Source organism: Tyto alba, unplaced genomic scaffold, assembly GCF_018691265.1.
Source record: "Tyto alba isolate M040663 unplaced genomic scaffold, T.alba_DEE_v4.0 Super-Scaffold_22, whole genome shotgun sequence".
Taxonomy (NCBI): Eukaryota; Metazoa; Chordata; class Aves; order Strigiformes; family Tytonidae; genus Tyto; species Tyto alba.
The window spans coordinates 7,251,764-7,270,466 of NW_024881296.1; the positions used below are offsets into that span (position 1 = coordinate 7,251,764).

The 18,703-nt window shown below is 40.5% G+C and overlaps 1 protein-coding gene across 7 annotated transcripts in view; it reads right to left on the minus strand.

Moving 5' to 3' along the window:
- The window catches only part of SIPA1L2 (signal induced proliferation associated 1 like 2), a 280,300-nt gene that overhangs the window by 224,462 nt on the left and 37,135 nt on the right, over window positions 1-18,703 (minus strand). The gene's annotated exons all lie outside the window — the stretch shown is intronic.

Here is an 18,703-nt window from a genome sequence, read left to right on the forward strand (position 1 = left end):
ATTCTAGAAATAAAATAGATGGGTGTTCAAAACGATAGTTTTATTGCTTAAGATAAGACTGATTAAAAGCTCAAATAAAATTGAACTTAATGTTTCACCACAAGTCACAAACTTGAGAAATAAGCTCTTAGATATACACATTAATTCCTTTCAGAATTTATGACCCTAAACCAAGTGTGCTATGACTGTCTTTTAAACAGTTATTTCAGCATACTATTTATTAAAATAAATTTAGATAGCCAGTACTATATAACGGATGGTGCAACGGGAAGAGCTGGATACCAAAAGCTGACAGTTTCGGTCACTTTACCTCTTCTACTGTAATGTTTTCCTGCTGTTAGGTAGTTCTGATTAGTCTTTTTACTCAGAGTGACTAGGAGCAATTTTAAGAAGTCCCAGCCAGGCACATTTCCTCCACTTCATTTTTTATTCCTCAGCTCTCAGAACTTTGATTAGATGACACAGTTTGTGATTTCTCTGATGATAGTTTCTCTCACCTATTTTACAATTTGTAATCCCTTCATCATCCTTTTCCTCAGTTTTTTGAAATCACACCCAGCCTTGCTAACTGTATGACTGAATTTTTTGACTGGGTTACTCATTTTTACTACTTTAATTTTTCTGGGTCCTCGTATTTTATGATGCCTGCTATTATAATACTTTTGTTTTGCTTTGTGTAAGTGCTTCTTAGAGTTAAATGCTAGTCATTATTTGCAAATCTTTGGTACTATTGCTTTCCTTTTCTCAGCTTTTGTCACCAGCATCTACTTTACTGCTTGCTCAGCTTTATCTAGAAAGAAGTCAATTCATTGAATCTTACATTCACAACCTTATAAGGTTTTGTTGACTTCTACATGCAGGATCTTCACCAGCTCCTGTGAAATGTAACACTGCTCATTCAAAGCTGCAGAATAACCATCCAGGACTGTGAACATTTGCCCATGGTTACTATCAGACACTGGGTTTCTCTACCTCTCTCAAACCCTGCCATTAATCCTTTTCTAAAGTTTTGATGTCCAAACTAACTTTTAAGATGACTGAGGCCATCTCTGTGAGAACAGATACTGGCTTTCATTTAACATGCATTTAGAGCTAATAGCAATCACATCTGCTATAGCTAGTGTTTGCTATCAGCTAGCTGCTTGCATTTTCTATCCTCCTTTTTAGTCAGTATACTGTTCGATTTTAATTTCAGTTTTGCTCATATTCAGATTCTTCCCTCATTTTGAATTCCTTGTATGTATGCAGTTCTGTTATGTTGAAATCACTCAGATGAGCTGCAGCTTCACTGCCTTTTTCTTGTTTGGCATTGACATTCACCTGTATTAAACTGTTTTTGTCTTGTTTTGGCTTTTATGATTTCATGTGTCTGAATTTTTTATGACAATTGTAATGTAAACCTACCCTGACTTCATGGAATTGCTTGTATTTTCTCAGAAGGGTAGTCAGTGTTCTCTATTGGTTTCTAGAGGATGAATTTGAATGTCTCATGCTGGAGAAAACAGTATTAATCTTCAGTTCTGCAGAGACCTCTGCAAGCGATTCACTTACCAATTTTTTAAAATAACATGGCTTGGTAGAGGAAATGTTTAAATAACAGCTGAGATATACATTACTCCTAACTAAATTAACATTTAAAGATTGATTTAGGTACAGTTAATAAAAATAATAGAAACAAACAAACAAAAACCTAAAATGTTAAGTGAAAAAAATTCAGATGTCTATTATATGTATTTATTCTAATCATAGACCTTTTTCAAATGTTTTGGGTGACAGCCTAGTAAATTTCCTTCATATATTGCAGTATCTGAGGTAAATCAGTGAAGAATTGGGTTTTCTATGTACCCATTAACAGAAGGTATCCGGTTTTCAAAAGTAAGTAAATGTATTTACATGATCAAATCGCCTGAAATTCCACAGGAATTAGTCACTTCAAAAAAAGGTTGCAGAATATAAACCCGTGCAGAGGGCTCTAACAGTATTATCTCTTGGAATGCAGAAAAGTTTTTGAAAGAAGATAAGTCTGCTTCAACAAATATTTTCAGAGTCATTTGGAAAGTTTAGTGGTATCATGATTGAAAGCAACTCCCTTGGTATTAAGGAAATTCCAGCTCTTTTTCTCTTGTCTTTAACTGTTGGCAGATTCAGTATTTTTCCTGTCCCTTATGGTTATGTATTAAGAGTACATAACCTTTGACTCTCTCCTAAATTTCAATGCCACCACGCAGTCATGCCTGTTATTCCTCACAGTATCTCCAGAAACTTTTCAGGGACATCTCTTCCCACCCCCAAATCCCTGTTGTGCCTTTCACCTTCATGCCTTGCCTGTTCCACCTTCTCCTCAACACATATTTCATGCCACCTCTAGAACACAGCTTGCCCTACTTACCATTCAAAAAAATCTCCAAACACTTGTCAGACACCTTCACTGGCTTGTTCTCACCTTTGATATCAAACTGAAGCTCTGCCCATTATCTGCCAGGCTCTTCATGGTTTATCCCCTTCCTGCTTCCATGCACCATAGTTTTCTGCTATGTGCCCATTTTTATGTAACTGTAACTTCTTCCATTCTTAAAAAAAAAAAAAAGTAAAAATCTGGAAATTGCTGTATATCTGTGTTTCCTTCCTTCATCTCAGTCCTGCTCTTTCTGCCTGTGGGTAGCTGCATTGCTTGGAGTTCTTGTCCACAGGAACATGCCAGACATGGAATTTAAGATAGAACCACCAGACCATGGTCTGACCTTCTCCACATTTCAGTCCTTAACATTTAATTTGTTTGCTCCTGACTGCTGGTGTCAACACTGGGATACAACTATACTAATGATAATGCTGATCAAGATTTAATGGTATATGTAGTGAAGGAAACCCTTCAGGAAACATGGTCAAGCCTTGCTAACCTAGAACACAATATAGGGGAAGCTCTGATATACCATGGGATGTGGTCTTAATTTTCTTATCCATAACTTTAACAGGACTCAGCAATAGAATTATAGTATGTAATAAAATCTGGTTTCTGATTCATAGCCATAATTCATAGCCATTGTTGTACTCTTCTGAAACACAATTAACAGCCTTTGATTGTTGCAGGTTTCTCAACTCCTACTGCTCCTGTAATGCTACTTTACAGCCCTCCAAACATTGTGCAGTTTTATTTGTAAAGTGGAATAGATGCATAGGGTTTCTTCAAAACAAGCATCTAACCAGTTGTCCAGGGTCCTCCAACAGAAAGGCAAGAACCAAAAGGTACTTCAGTACATTTCCTATATAACTATTTTTAATAACAAAATATTGGAGTAGATTTTCCGTTATCAAAACCTTTTATCAACAGGAAATCTGGCTCATTTTCAATGAGAGCAGCAGATTCACTATCCTGCTGCTTTCATGGTATTCATCACTGTTACAACACCACTTTAGCTGTTGATTGAATTCTGTCAAATTACACACATGCTGTGTGAATTTAGTATGGGTTGATATAGTCAAGGGCTGCATCGAGGAAGGCATTATTCACAGTAGAGTCCTAACAAATTTGCTTTCCATTTTTCTGAAACCTTATAGCAGCACAGGTGTCAGCCAAAGATACATCTCTTGTCTGCTGCTGGCATTTATTTCTGGACATTTATATGTCCAGAACAATGAGACATGGGCAAACTTAGAGAAGTTTGGTGTCGAGTTGGAGGCTAAGTTTCAGATGTTCCTCTGAAACTTTATTTGCTTCTTTTGAAGTCCTAAAATGGAACTGAAATTTTGTTTTCTCAGCCTCTATGAGGTTTCTAACAAACCAAATTTTCTAGAAAGTATCCCTGTCTTCTTAAACACACCAAACAAGAAAGCTATTCAAGGAATGTTTACAGAAACCATTTGAGAAATATTTCTAAGCACTCTCCCATTCCACTTAACATCCCGAATAGTTTGAAAACAGCTTCCTTTACTGTATTTATTACTTCTACTTCTGATCTCAATAGGAAGAACTGTGAAGATATGCATTTTGTTTTGGTTTGAGTTTAGCAATAGTGTAGATCCCAGCAGTCCTGCTTTTACTGGAGCCATCTCACGCAGGCCTGCCAACAGTTCTGCAACTGGAGTAAATACCAAAGTTATGGATCAGTTGTACAGCATAAAGCAGAGTAAAGCTGTAATGATGCAATACTAACAACAGGAGTTTGCTCTCTGCACTCCAGGTCAAAGAAAGTGTGTCTTTCTGGAACAGCCCCACAGGCCTTGCATTTTGACCTGCAAGACATTAAAATGAAGACAGGAAGGAGGGAGTAAGTTTTAGGGACAAGTCCCTCTTGGAGGGACCCTAGGTGCATTTGCTTCTCCCCTGGCTAACTTAACCATCTCAACTGGTCTCACAATTACCTTCCTGATTGCACAAGGATGAGTTTGTCTTTTAAGACAATCTAGATAAAAATTACTTATATATCAGAAATGACATCTTGGGTTGGACTCTTAAAATGAGTAATAGCCCATCCCTGCACAAACCACCATAACTTGCTCATCTTTTACTTTTCAGTTTGGGAGTTGTTCTGGACAAAGAGTTAAAAACAAGCAGTACACATAGAAAAACACACACCACCGAATACCCTTTGCCACCCCAATTAAAGACAATGAAAAAGTAGCAAAAGCAACGAAAACAGCAAAGAGGAAAGCCCTGCCACTTGAAGTTTAGAAACTGCTATAAAGCCACCAGTGGTGACAGGGATTACTTGTGCTCTCTTTTTTTCATCATCTTCCTAATGGCTGTTGGAGAATATCAACAAGAATTTTAGGCACATCTGGAGGGTAAGTTGAAGCATGTCACTTGATCTCTTGATGCAAACGAGTTGCTCAAATGCATCAGCTGGGAAACCTCCGTCCTCAGTCCTGCAAGTGGTCAGGAAGTCCTTCAGGCACCATACCATCTATTATTATACTCTGTTTTCCAAAACCTGTCTTTGTGATTGTCCTCAGTTCCAATGTCTAAGCAGGCAGCTGGTTCTGCCATTCAGTACCACGCTTGTTACTCCTGAAGGGACCTAAATCATTATGTCTATTTCTGCATGAAAGCTCCCTCTCACCGTTTACTCAGAGCAGGCCTGATTCTTGCTCTTAGAAGAATTCCTCTGCAACCCCTTTACCTCCTACTGCTTCATCATCCCACATGCAGTCAGAACCAGCTACGAGGAAGTGGCCAAGATACCACTTCTTCATGTATATGACCAAAAGGGAAAAGACCTCCAAGGACACAGGCAGGCAGGGAAGCAGGTTCCAACCCGTGCCTGTAACTTTAATGGGCTTCAGTGATCATCCTCCCTTTCTGCCATGGACAGGCCTGCCCTGCTGCAGTGAGCGAGCTCATGACGTGCATTTTCTAAGCCCAGCACAAGGAGTGTATTTCTCAACCCAAAAGGTCCTGAGCAAGAGTTTGAGAAGTATGAAGTCTGTTGATGCACATCGTCCCTGTAGGTATCCTTTCTTGCCTTTCATAAACCTGCGATGGTTGGCAGATCTTCTCCATTTGTTTGTCCTGTTAACATCTCCTACATCTTCCCAATTTGGGTATCCCATCCCACATCCTGGAAGCCATTTGCCTCAGGATAAGTGTTACTTATGTTGCATGTATTGATATGATGAGACAGTGTGACTTGAATTACCTCCCTGATCGGATCACAGCTTTTACAATCTCAGAAATTCTGATTTTTTTCATAAGGACCCACTAGTTTATTGTGGTTAAAAAGCTGTTAGAGTTCTATTTATGATTTAGAAAACAAAACTACCAAAAAATCCCAACTTTAAGAGTTCCCTGTGAAAGTTTATTACTTTACACTGGCTAATAAATACTGAAGCAATTCTTTTTATATTATTTAAACAATAAGATATGTATATTAAAAATTTGCAAAATACATGTAGCAGTTGTCCCAGTAACATTAGCACAAACAACGTCTGCTGCAATCCGGCAAAGAATATGGGCTATAACAATTAGGAACCATCTGGTGACCTGGCACTTGCTGGTACAGGAATGAAATTTCAATTAAGTTTTGTTATCAGAAAGTATAAGTGACAGCTCCAACTTGAAACCCCAGAGCCAGTAAACTGTCCAAATAAAGAGAAGGATGTCACCCAGTTAATGGGTTGGATCACACTGCTTGATTACATACTTTGGAAGTAATGTGCTCCCTTCCCATGTTCTTGGGCACAAATTACTTATGCAGTTGGATTTTTAAGAAGAACTGGCCATATGGCAGGTAAATTGGGACTCACACTGCAATTTACTGAGAACAGGGCAATACAATAGATGAATCAATCATTTCCCAGGTTTGACAAGCCAGGATTGCATCTGGTGCAAGATAAAAAGAAAAGCCCAACTGAAAAACTGTATTTTAACAATAAGGCCATGCCAGCTAGCACTGAAACTGTGTTCAGGTTTACCTGGAGCTGTGAAACAAAACTCAGAAGTGCAAGGAAAAAACTTCTCTCCTACCTCAACGCTCACCTTACTATCAGACAGTGATTCTGGTGGTGGTCTTCAGGGTCCCAGAAGAAAACCAGCCCATCAGCACTAGATGAACAAGCCCTAGTTTTCCTGTCCTCTCTTGGCCATTCATAACTATTATTGCTATGATTGTTTTCTTTAATATTTAGTGTGTAACACCAAGGGTCTGTCAGAAAATATCAGTCACCTCATCCAAAAATGCTTAATCTTTTCTACATTACAGTTGAGTTACAATTCCAGTTCCATTAAAGAAATTGACTCTGCAGCTACTGACCCATTAAAGTTATTACAGATCTCAATTTTGTAGTCAAGAAACCAATTTGTGATACAATCACAGCACCTGGAGAAGGTCTGTTCTGCTTCAACCAATCTCCAGTCCTCTAAACCAGAATCAGAATTTACAAATAAGAAAATTAAATCTAGAATGTGACCCACTGCACTTTGTGTTCATTCAAGAGCAATTCCACAGACCCACACTGCTGAAGAGAGTTAGTCTCAATTTCTGGAGAATTTCTCCACAGTGCATTCACAAATATGCGGATACACTTGCCTTTGCAACATTAACCACTGACCTTAGAGCGTCCATCAGCCTAAGAAGGAAAGTAGAGGATTTCTATCAGCTTAAAGTTTCAGCAATTTTCCTCTTTTAGCAAAGGTGACCACACAGACAGAAATCACTGCCATCCTCCACACAACCAAAGCATGAAAGCCTTTAGATTAAGCTTCGTTACACAAGTCAAATATTGGTTATTGTTTATATTTATGCTTTTGGGGCACTTTGTATTATGTAATATATTTTTCACTCATAAAATTATTTATCACAGGCCCTATGTTTAGTTTAGTAAGGCAGCAAGCTTTGTACAAACAGAAACTATTCTCAGTGTTGAAAAACCCTAACATAAATTGACTCTATACTCCTAAATTCAAGCAAACATCAGTAGCATAATCCCGTAAGCTCTGTTTAGAAACTAAGTGGCCAAAGTGCTCCCAAGAGCAACAATTAGTATTTTAGCCAGTGGAATCATTTGGGGAGACTCTTGTAAATTTAATGAATTCCCCAGTAGTAAATCCATCATAACCACTAATATGCTGTTATACTGCTACTGTTAATGTTCCAATACATTATAAGCCCTCATTTATTGCCTTAAATTTTAATTCGGTGAATTCTGCATGTGCACTCTTCTCAGGTGGTGATGCTTTGTGCTAATGAAATCATAGATGGGCCATTTGAGAGTATAACGAGACAACTCTGTACACTTGGCAGGATGTCACTGGGAAGGCAAGACGTTTCTCACCCAAGCTTCTGTTCTTTATCTCTTGCCTCCCTAATACTTGTGCCTCTAAACTGGAACATAATTAGAACCTCTTCTGGGCTTCACTTTATGGATTAGAGGAAAGCACAGGGGAGAGGTCTGAGTGAAAACTTGGGCTCCTTATGTATTCAGCCAGCTTTTAGACATGAGTATGGAAGTGCTGAATTCAGCAGTTACATACAGAACTACAGATGATAGTGCTTGAAGGACTCAAGACTTCATCTAACCCATCCCCTTGCCCTTAGGCAAAAATCAACTTGTAACTACATCAGTCCTGACAGATTTTTGTCTAGCTCATTTTTTAAAAAACACAGGAAGAGAGATTATGCATCTTCCCCAGGCAACATGTTCCAGGGCTTAATTATCCTGAATGTTCAGAGTTTTTCCCCATGTCAAACCTCAGTGTTCCCTGATAAAATTTAAGACCATTATTTCCCATCTTACATGCTACAGACAAAGAGAACAAATTATTCCCTTCCTCTTTAAGGAAGCTTTCTGTGTCTATAAGACTTGCCTTTCCTCTTGGTTTTATCTCTGGACTAAGCAACCACAGCTCTTTCAGCCTTCCCTCACAGCCCACTGGTCATTCTTGTTGCTCTCCAATTGCAGCCATACACATCTCTTGAAATACAGTACTCTGAGCTATACACAGTCACTCCAGTGGACGTTTCCCTAGGACCTTGTAAATAGGAAGAACTAGCTCACACACCTTTCAGTCTCTCCCTGTTTACTCTTATTGCAAGTGTAATACACATCCTTCCTCTTCTATCAGTTAGATGTTAACGAAAATACTGAGTATGCCCACAGTCATACCAGACCCTTACAGTGCCTCACTACTCCTTATTTCCATTTGGACAGTGACCCATGGTGAACTATGCACTGACACAAAACCAGCCACATGAGAAATTTCACATCCAACTTATCTGCAGGAATGTCAGAACATCCTAATGTCAGGACTCGTGACATCTGTTGATTCTCCCTTATCCAAACAGCCTGTTACATGGTCATAATAAAAAATAGATTAATCTGATATAATTTGTTCTTGACACATCCATGCTGGCTATTACTCATTTCCTTGACAACTACCAAGCACTTACAGGATGTTTATGTGATTATTTGTTACAGCATTTTTCCTCTACTATTTCAAAATGAAAACAGTCAGGCAACATGCAGGTAATCAGTAGTAGGAACAATCTGTCCAGAAAAACAAATGGTGAGTAAGGGAACACAACATACCTCAGTGGCTTAGGCCTAAAAGCAGCCAAAACTCTAACAGATCAAAGTACAGTTGAATAGCAAAAGAAGAAAAAAACCTTTAAACTGAGGCTAAGGAAATCCTTTATGTTCCTTACTCATCTTTACTCGCTGTTAAGAACACACAGAAACTTAATAATGATAGCATTGAGCCATAGCAGTATGATCAGACTCATTCAAATCCCTGAACAACTTTGCCTTAACAGGATAACTTAACAGTTACAAAACTACACTAACAAGACAAGCGGTTCAAGATGCTCTAAAGAGAAGTAAGTATTTACATGAGTCAGAATTGAAGTTGCATTTCCACTAAGTAAAAACTGCATTTCTACGTGGGCTGGAAATGGCTTACGCTACAGATTTCTCACCATCAGTGCTTAGGAAGAAGTTTCCTTCTGGGTAGAATCAGGAAGAGGATTTTCATCATCTGTGAAGCATCAGGCACCAGCTCTTACTGGCAATGGGAGAACTCAAATCAAAAAGAAATTCAAATGCTTATGGAGACATAGTACTTGGGCTCTGTAAAAAATAATAAACTAAGCAGGGTCAGGGCACAGACCTATGCCCTGGTAAATGAACGACCATGCTGTTTAACAGCCTGCACGTCACCAGCTGGGCTTTAGTTGCACCCAGCACCCCTGTCCCACATGTGCAGGCTTGGTTTGGGGGCAGCACGGGCTGGGGGCAGCTCCCAGGAAACAGACCAGCTAAGACTGTCCCTCTCTAGAAGGAAAAGAATGTGATGATACTGAAATGATCACAACTCTGCCACTTGATGATGGGCTGGAAGATAGATCTTGGCCTGCTGTGTTTCCTATTATACATGTAGCCTTGGAGACCAGCCTGGAAACAGAAAAGGTTTCCCAGAGGGGTGTAAAGAACCTTACTGAGAATCTGTGACAAGCTCAGAGCATGTCTCTACCCAGCCCCTCAGTGCCGTCTCGATGTTGGCTTAACCTGGCAGCAGCTTTGCTCTCTGCTCATCACATCGAGAGGCCAGGCTAGGCATCCAGTGGTTCATATGGTGAGAGCAGGGAAAAGGACCCAAGTCCCTACAAGGCTTGCCCACAGATCCAGTGCACGCCTGGGTAGAGGAGCACAGCTCCCTTTTTTCCCCATTCAGGAACTGCATATCTCGCTTCAGCTTATGGCAGATCCCAGTCTGCAATCTGAGAGATAGAGGTATAAGCCCATTTTCCCTAAGGAAGAGCGTAATGTCAAAGTGATCTTTTTCCGCAAATGACAGAGCCCATCCAAATTCCCACGTTCATAGTAGAGAGTCTTGAATGTAGTTGGAAGGGCAGCTATATTTCACGTCTTCATATAAACTTAAAAAATAAAGCAGAAGATGAAGCTGAAATGTGCTTTCAAGACTCCACATCCTACTATCTCCAATCTTTGCTTTCTTTTTGGACCTGAGACCTCCAGAACTTCTCTTCATTCAACCCAGTAGAACCAATTTACTTAATCATTGCTTTAAACCTCCCGCCACTATTTCCTTTCACTCACATATTCCTTGATGACATTTTACCTTCCTACCAACATTTAAGCATTCTCTTTTCAAATTTGTACAAGCTCTTTCTGAATTTTCACAGCTGGACTCAGATTATATTTCCCCCAAATAAAAAGCTGCAGCATCCTTGCCTCCTTCAATTTTTAATACTGTTTGGATTCAAAGCTGCACCAAGTCACACAGCCCATGCAAAAGACAGAAGCTCTGCAAAACTTCTGAGTTTTCCATTCATTCATTTTGACCATTCAGTTAGCACTTTCATACCTAGAAACTATTTTTTTAAACAAACATATTTTCAGTTTATTGTTACCTGACAAACTGCTGTGCATTGAGCTGAGTGACAGATAGATTGATCAAAGGCAAAAGTCAAGCTTTATGTCTCAGCAAACACTAGTGGAATCTGTAAAATCTAAAAGATTCTTTGGAGTGCAAGGAGACAGTGTTTCAATAAATGTTTTTTTTTAAATAATTCCAAATTTAAACAATAATATCGTTAAGCATATGGTATAACACAGACGAACCAACATTTGCATTTCAGTAAAGGAAGAGAGAAACGTAACTGGGGAATGGCTTTAAAAGTTATGAACATTAAAACCAGCAGCAGAATTTGCAAAACCAGAACAGAGCTACAGCATGCCTGCCTTCATTGCCTATGCATGACTCCAGCTTTAGCATGCTTAATAAATCATTTTGAACCTGGTATTCATACTGGATTTTTAAAAAGATCTATCAAACAGAAAGTTCTTTACCTTCTGTATTCAGAATCAGTTTTGCTTTCACCAACCAAAATGTATCCTTTAAATATACACTTACATATGTAACTATCAGAGTAGAAACCGCTATTTTTAATTTTAAATTTACCCCACAACCATATTAGTCCATTCCTATTCCACAAGGGAAAAAAACAGTACCACCCGTAAATGTACTTTGCATTTTCTGATTCAGTTTGACTTCACTGTTCATGGATAATCGTTAGATAGGATGTAAGAGCTTAATACATGTTTTCTTAACACTCTCCCTACAGAAAGTTAGTCCACAGCTGCTGGGGTAGCACAGAATATGTTTGTGTGTTGTGCTCTTTTGTTGCATGGTCCATGATAAGAAATTAACTTGGTTTCTGTTCTCAAGAGGATAAAGTACAATGATCCAAATCTGAAGTGGATTTGCTTGGGTGTCTTGGGATTGCAGTAACTATTGCTCTAAGCATGGATATGGGGCTTTTAATACCATTCCTGTTACATTATTCAGGCTTGAATCTACTGTCAAAAAAGTGAATTTGTAATTTGTAAACAAGATTAAAAATTTCTTTACTAAGTTAGATTTCCCAAAAGCTTGGACTGGAGACGTCTTGGCAACAGCAAGAGCTTTGTTCTCTCCCTTAGGCAAAAGAGATGAGTTACGTGCTTTTACAGTGTGGAGATATATTTATTTGATGTTGATTTTTAGCTGGAACCGATAAGATTTAACCACGGAGGCAACTTTGAATTCCAGGAGTAAATCCTTACTTAGTTGAAGCAAGGAGGGAGGGAGGTGCCAGATCTCAGTGTTACAGATTGGCAAAAACATGGAGAATGTGTCATCTTATGAAATAGATTTAGTAAGAATATTTTTTGAGTCAGCTATTCTTAATTTTCTTTGGTTACACCACATTTAAAGGTGTTAGCCCTCAGAGCATAAAAATTCAAGAGTAAGAAGTTGTAAATTATGGAACAGATCTCCCTTCAACAGAGGGCAAACTGGAGAATTTATCACAGAGCCAGAGCACAATAAAGCCCTGTCTTTCAAAGATAAGCTGAAAAGACCTTTCCACTGGGAACTAACCACTTAGTTAAATAATGATATGCAAGTTTTAAAAGATGTTTTATCTAGGACTTTACAGAGTGGCTGTATTGAGTATAACTAAAGGTCCAGTAAAACATATAAGAAAAGGGCACATGTACAGTAGCCCTTCCTCACTGTATTCCCAGCCTTGCTGGATGCATTGTCCTAGCAACGCATCCTTGACAAGATGCTGATGATCCCTGCAGCACTAAAGTAATGATTTCAGCCAGCTGCACCCCAGACACCCTTGGCTCCATTGATTCTGTGGGAAAGCACACATGGGGCTCTCTCAGATCCTTCTGACTTCCATTATTTTCCAAGGGCCTGTGGTGGAAGCAGCTCTTCTTCTAGAGGAGAGATGGAGAAACCAAAGGATGATTCACAACACACACCTTGGTTAAAATTTTAGAAGATAAACAGATCAGGCTAACTAGATTTGTAACACTGCAGATACTTTTAGTCTGACCCAATGGTCAAGATACCTCAGACCAAATAAGAAGGATTATACATTTAAATTAGGTTATTTTAAATTATAGTTATTGTTCTCAGCAATCTACACATACATTAGTCAGCCTTTATTTCCAGTGATGCTGCAGTGAACCTTGGAGCTTGAGACCGCTAAATGGATAAAGGTTGGATGAATCGATAGAATCGTAGAATAGTTTGAATTGGAAGAGATCTTAAAGATCATCTAGTCCCAATCCCCCTGTCATGGGCAGGGACACCTTCCACTAGACCAGGTTGCTCAAAGCCCCGTCCAGCCTGGCCTTGAACACTTCCAACAACTTCTCTGGGCAACCTGTTCCAGTGCCTCACCACCCTCACAGTAAAGAATTTCTTCCTTATATCTAATCTAAACCTAACTTCTTTCAGTTTAAAACCATTACCCCCTCATCCTATCACTACACTCCCTGATAAAGACTCCCTCCCCATCTTTCCTTTAGGCCCCCTGTAAGTACTGGAAGGCTGCTATAATGTCTTCCCAGAGCCTTCTCTTCTCTAGGCTAAACAACCTCGACTCTCTCAGCCTGTCCTCATAAGGGAGGTGCTCCAGCCCCCTCATCATCTTCGTGGTCCTCTGCAAGACCTGCTCAAGCAGCTCCATGTCCTTCTTACGTTGGGCACCCCAGAGCTGGACACAGCACTGCAGGTGGGTCTCACCAGAGCAGAGCAGAGGGGCAGAATCCCCTCCCTCGACCTGCTGGCCACGCTGCTCTTGCTGCAGCCCAGCACACCGGTGGCTTTCTGGGCTGTGAGTGCACGTTGCTGGCTCATAGTCAGTTTGCCATCCACTAACCCCCTCAAGTCCTTCTCCTCAGGGCTGCTCTCATTCCACTCATGGCCCAGCCCATGTGCAGGACCTTGCACTTGGCCTTGTTGAACTTCATGAGGTTTGCACGGACCCACCTCTCTGGTTTTAGAATGGCTGCTGGTAACAGGAAGGCTCAGTGATCAGGCATCTCCATCACTAGGTTCCCACAATGCCCCAACCTGCTGTGAAGCTGTGAAAGGCTGTGAAATTTTGCAAGACTAACTGAAGGGGAAAACAGATCACTGGGCCTTTAAAATGTCTTCAGTTTTCTCTGTCATTTAGCACTGGTTCTACAAATAGGTGGAATATATAGTTTTACCAGGCTGTTTTAGCCTCCTGAGAGTCCCTTAAGCATAAAAAGGAGGACATTTATTCTTCCCTTAGATACCCAAGAGTTCAGAAACAATACAGGTTATTCATCAGTGTCAAGTTTTGAGCTTCTTGCTCTTCACAATAGATTTTCAAATAATAAATATTCATTTATTGACCTAGAAAATCTGACTTTTTTGCAGTCTTTCTCACTCCCGAGATCAAAATTGAATACTGCATTTTCATATGGATATTCTCCACCCTCAAATACCCATCCCCCTTTAAAAATTCTATGGGTAACAATAGTAATAACACAGAAGTAGTCCCAAAAATAATCCAAATCCTTGTGTAACTTTCAACAAATCAAGGCAGAAGGGTTATTGTGGCAAAGGAATTAGACCATGAGGGACCAAGAACAGGGTTATAGGATAAACTTCCCTTGGGCAAATGTCCCACATGGTCACTGAGTCACAAGTGTTCCATACTTATTCATAAGTTATATCTGGAAAGACACAAAGCTTCATAGAGAATGTAGTTATCCAGGTAAGCCAAGTAGGTGAAAAGCAAACACTTCAGTAACTTTTCAAAATCAACCCAGCTGAGTAGTGGTGAGAGCTAACTCCAGCCTAACTGCCTTACGGCTCTTCCAGTTCCCTCAGTATATGGAAATAAATAGCCTAAGACCTACAGAAACATCCACTAACACTTCACTCCAGCAGCCCATCACCCTGCCCTCACTCAAAGCAGTGACTTCTTCCCTGGATTTTGACTGTCACCACAGGGACAAGCCAGCACATGGGCCTAGCTAAGAAGACAATATAAAGCTGGAGATAAGCATTGCTGCAACATTACTAGAGCAGGGACTGATGGCCCCAAGGGCTGAAATGGGGCCATGGGCAAGGTGGTCCCAGGTAAGGCTTATGGGGCCATTAAGGTCTGTGGGTGCCCCCAGGGCCACGACACTCTTCCAAATATCTTTATCCATTACAACATAGATCTTACCACTGCAGACACAGCTGGTGTCAAATTCAGAGCCAGACTTTGGTGTAGGTCTTCCAAAGACCTTTCAAGATGAGATTGCCTAAGGGGTTGCAGGGCTATATCCCCATCCACACAGCTACCCCCAGCATGAGATGCCTTCAGCCATGTGATGGGGAGCAGCTGCAAGATTCTTCTTCCTCATCCAAACCCATCTGTGGCTGCATTCACTCCTGGCCTTTCCTTGCCCACTCTGAGGAACGGAGCCAGCATGAAAATCCCCCTTCACTCCTCCCCTGTAGCCCAGGCTGGGGTTTGATGTGGCACACCAGCCTTAGGCACTGCTCTGAGATATGTTCGCAATGTAAACGTTGCTGGCTGGAACCTAGAATGAGCTAGGCTACAAAACCCCATAGCAGAATACTGCAGCACAACAGTACTGACCCTTGTAATACCTGTCTGCAGATTAACCCTCTCTGCTTCATCACCACAGCACTTGGCATACTATATTAAGCACTTACTTTTTCCATAGCTTCCCAGAAACCCAAGCAGGGGAATGGCAGTGACAGTAGCCATTTGCCATCAAATGGCACAGGGGGGTTTCCTGCAAATACAGTTTACCTAAATGCCATCTGCTCTCCCACACAGTCAGGAATGTTTTTCTTGTGTAAGGAGTTATCCTGGATCTAGTTTATGTAACCCTCTGAGGCACATTAAGCCCAAAGCTTAATTGTTTTGGAGATGAAGACATATTGTTTAGACAATCAGGGTCTAAAATTATGTGTTCTGAAACCTAGTTGTGGTTAATTACCAAAAAAGAAAAAGGAGTAAAAAAAAAAAAAAAACAATTCTCTTATTTTTTCCTGGCTTTGCCTCTGTCTGAACTCCCCCAGTTTGCTTGTGCTAGCTCTCCTGTTTATAGTTAATGTGGGTCTCACACTGGGTTGTCCCAAGATGCATTAATATTTCCAAAGCGCTCTGTTCTTCTGTGTATTCCTCACCCTTGCTAGAAGAGCGTTATTAATCACCTAACAATCCCATATGTTTCCAAACTGAAGAGCCTGTCACTTCCTCCAGAAGCACCTTCCCAGAGCCCATCCTCCCTGTGCCTTCCTCCACTGACCCCAGAACATGTACAAGTTGTGCTGACTTCTTAAAAGAAATGACTGCAGGTGCCTAGCTCTTTGTTTATTCTGGCAAGGCTGAAAATAGCAACTGCTAACAAATATTTTGCCCTTCACAAGGCTTCTCACAGAGATGCAGCTGTTATCTCATCTAGTAAAAGTGCCAGCCCTAAGGGGAAAACAGACACTTAATTAGGTTAGGATAAGCTTCAAAAAGGCGACTATCTAAAATTAATACCCATAATGCTGTGTGGGCTCAGATCCTTAAACTGAATACTCACTTGTGTGGTAGGGAACAATGATTTCAAGATTTTTGTTTCCCATACTTGCTTCTCATAGATTGATGGCTCTGTTTAATCATCAAAAGCAGCATGTAAGAGGAAAAATTGTGGCTCTGTCAAGGTGGACAGACCCCTGGGACTTAACATCAAGCTTCTGGGGAATATATCGCCTTCTGGATTCTTGAATTTACAAACCTGCCAAGGCAAAGTGCATCCACAGAGAGTCCAGTGCAGGTTTTACAGTGAGACCAACATGTTACACAGAACTTCAGGGTTTTTTTTCTGCTCCCTGTGAAAATCCACACAACAAATGGTGGAACCTGTGACACCTTTTCCCCAGTAAATTTCAGCACCCTAACATGAGAAGCTTCCTGTAATTAGGGACACGGTAGTTGGTGCCAAATTTGCAAGGAACAGATTCAGGACAGATTCAGTTATTGATACACATTCCAAAATATATTGGGCTTTGGATAAATAGCCTCCAAAGTGAGATATGAAATTTTATATTCTGAGCCTCTACCATCCACACCAAAAGAAAACTTGTTCAAGCACATTGCCATTTTCATGAAATAACAATTAAAATAATACTAATACAGAATACAGTTTGTTCTGGAAATTAAGCCACATGTGAGAGCCCCACCAAGGAATTTCTATCTCACAGTCCACTGCAACTGTCTACAGGAAAAGCTCCAACAGAGAGACTAAGCAAAAGGTCATACCAGAACATTTATTATGGCTTAGTCTGAAGGATCACAAAGCTCCAGGTACAATCCATTAATCCATTTTGCAACACCCCATCATCCCTTTTTATAGATACTCAAGAAGAGAGACATAAATCATGGGCCTTCTGATTTATTTTTTACATTACGGCTGCTCTGAAGGCTTGAAAGCTTGCCTCAAAAGTTTATGAGGACAATCAGGGCGGTCTGTCAAGCCTATGTTTCCCTGTTCACGTATATGAAACTATTTTTAAAATGATGGGGTACTACAGCCTGGTTAAGAGGCAAAAGGGATTAAGCCTGATTTAAAACACTTGAGGCTAAACAATGTTTGATATTTAAACTGAAATACCTTCCTGGGATTTCATACGGGGCATGTCAGTTATATCTATAGTTTCACATAAGCACATAGACACACATTCAATAACTTACTGCAGCTAAAAATAAACACGCTGAGTCCTTGCATCAATCCTTGAAAAAGCAGATGTAAAGGGGACTACAACCAAGAAGTTCTGGGTTGGTAAGATATTATTTTTAACAGTTTTGTCTATTAATGCATAGGTTGAGAGAAGATTAGAAAGCCAAGAACCTGCATCAAATAAGAAAAGACGCCTCAACACTCAGATTCCATTTTTGATTGTCTTTCTGTTTTTCTTCTAACCTGCAGAATTCTGTGCCCCACTGTTCCTCCGGCAAATGCTTGTAATAAAGATGGACGTATTCCCTTGCCACTGCCCCACGTAGTGTATGGAAATGAAAGAAATTGCCTTCTTTTCTCTGGATAGATTCCAGCCTCTGTACATTTTGATAGTTAAAACAACAATAAACATTCAGATCCACCAATAAAATGAATCATTAAAATCCCACAGTTTCTCCTCTCTCACCAGGGGAAGAAATTCAGTCTGAAAATAGGCATTGTTATAGAAGATCACAGGGTAAGTACAGCAGCTTCTCATCCAGAGAATTTTTTGCAACTGCGCAGGGCCATGGCTCTGTTTTTTTCCATGAAAAGCATACAATAGAAAATGCACGGACAATCAGTCAGGATCTAGGGCCACATATTACAGAAGGGTAATGCGCATCACAACTATCCCTTTTGTAACAGTACAGCTCAGTCATCAGCAAGAAGGGCTGGAAGAAGCTGTGGCTCAGAGCTCCCTCAGGCCAAAAGCAACACCCGTGGGTTGCTCTACAAACTTAGCTTATGCTGGATGATAGCTCACGTAGAAGAGCTGTCTAGCCCAGTTTCTATTGCTGTTGCAGATAGCAACCCACAAGTGTTTCAGTTGCTCCATCTTATTCTCTTCATTTCACAATGCTGTGATTCATGACTGGATGGTATCCAGAGTTCCCACTTGTAAGGCAGTACAAAATAATGAGCAAGGGCTGTTTGAGGGGTCCTGACTGGCCTGGCTGCCAGGCACACTGAGCCCACCCTAACAGTCCTGTTTAAGAGCAACAACAGAGCTCCAAGCATGGTCCATGCTGAGCACGCAAGGGGAAATAACCCCACTGCTTCATGGAACTCATACAGCTGCAAAGGCTTCTGTGCCCAAGGACAGACAGATCCTGATGTTGTAACTCCTCAGAGAGCTGGGCAGGACACA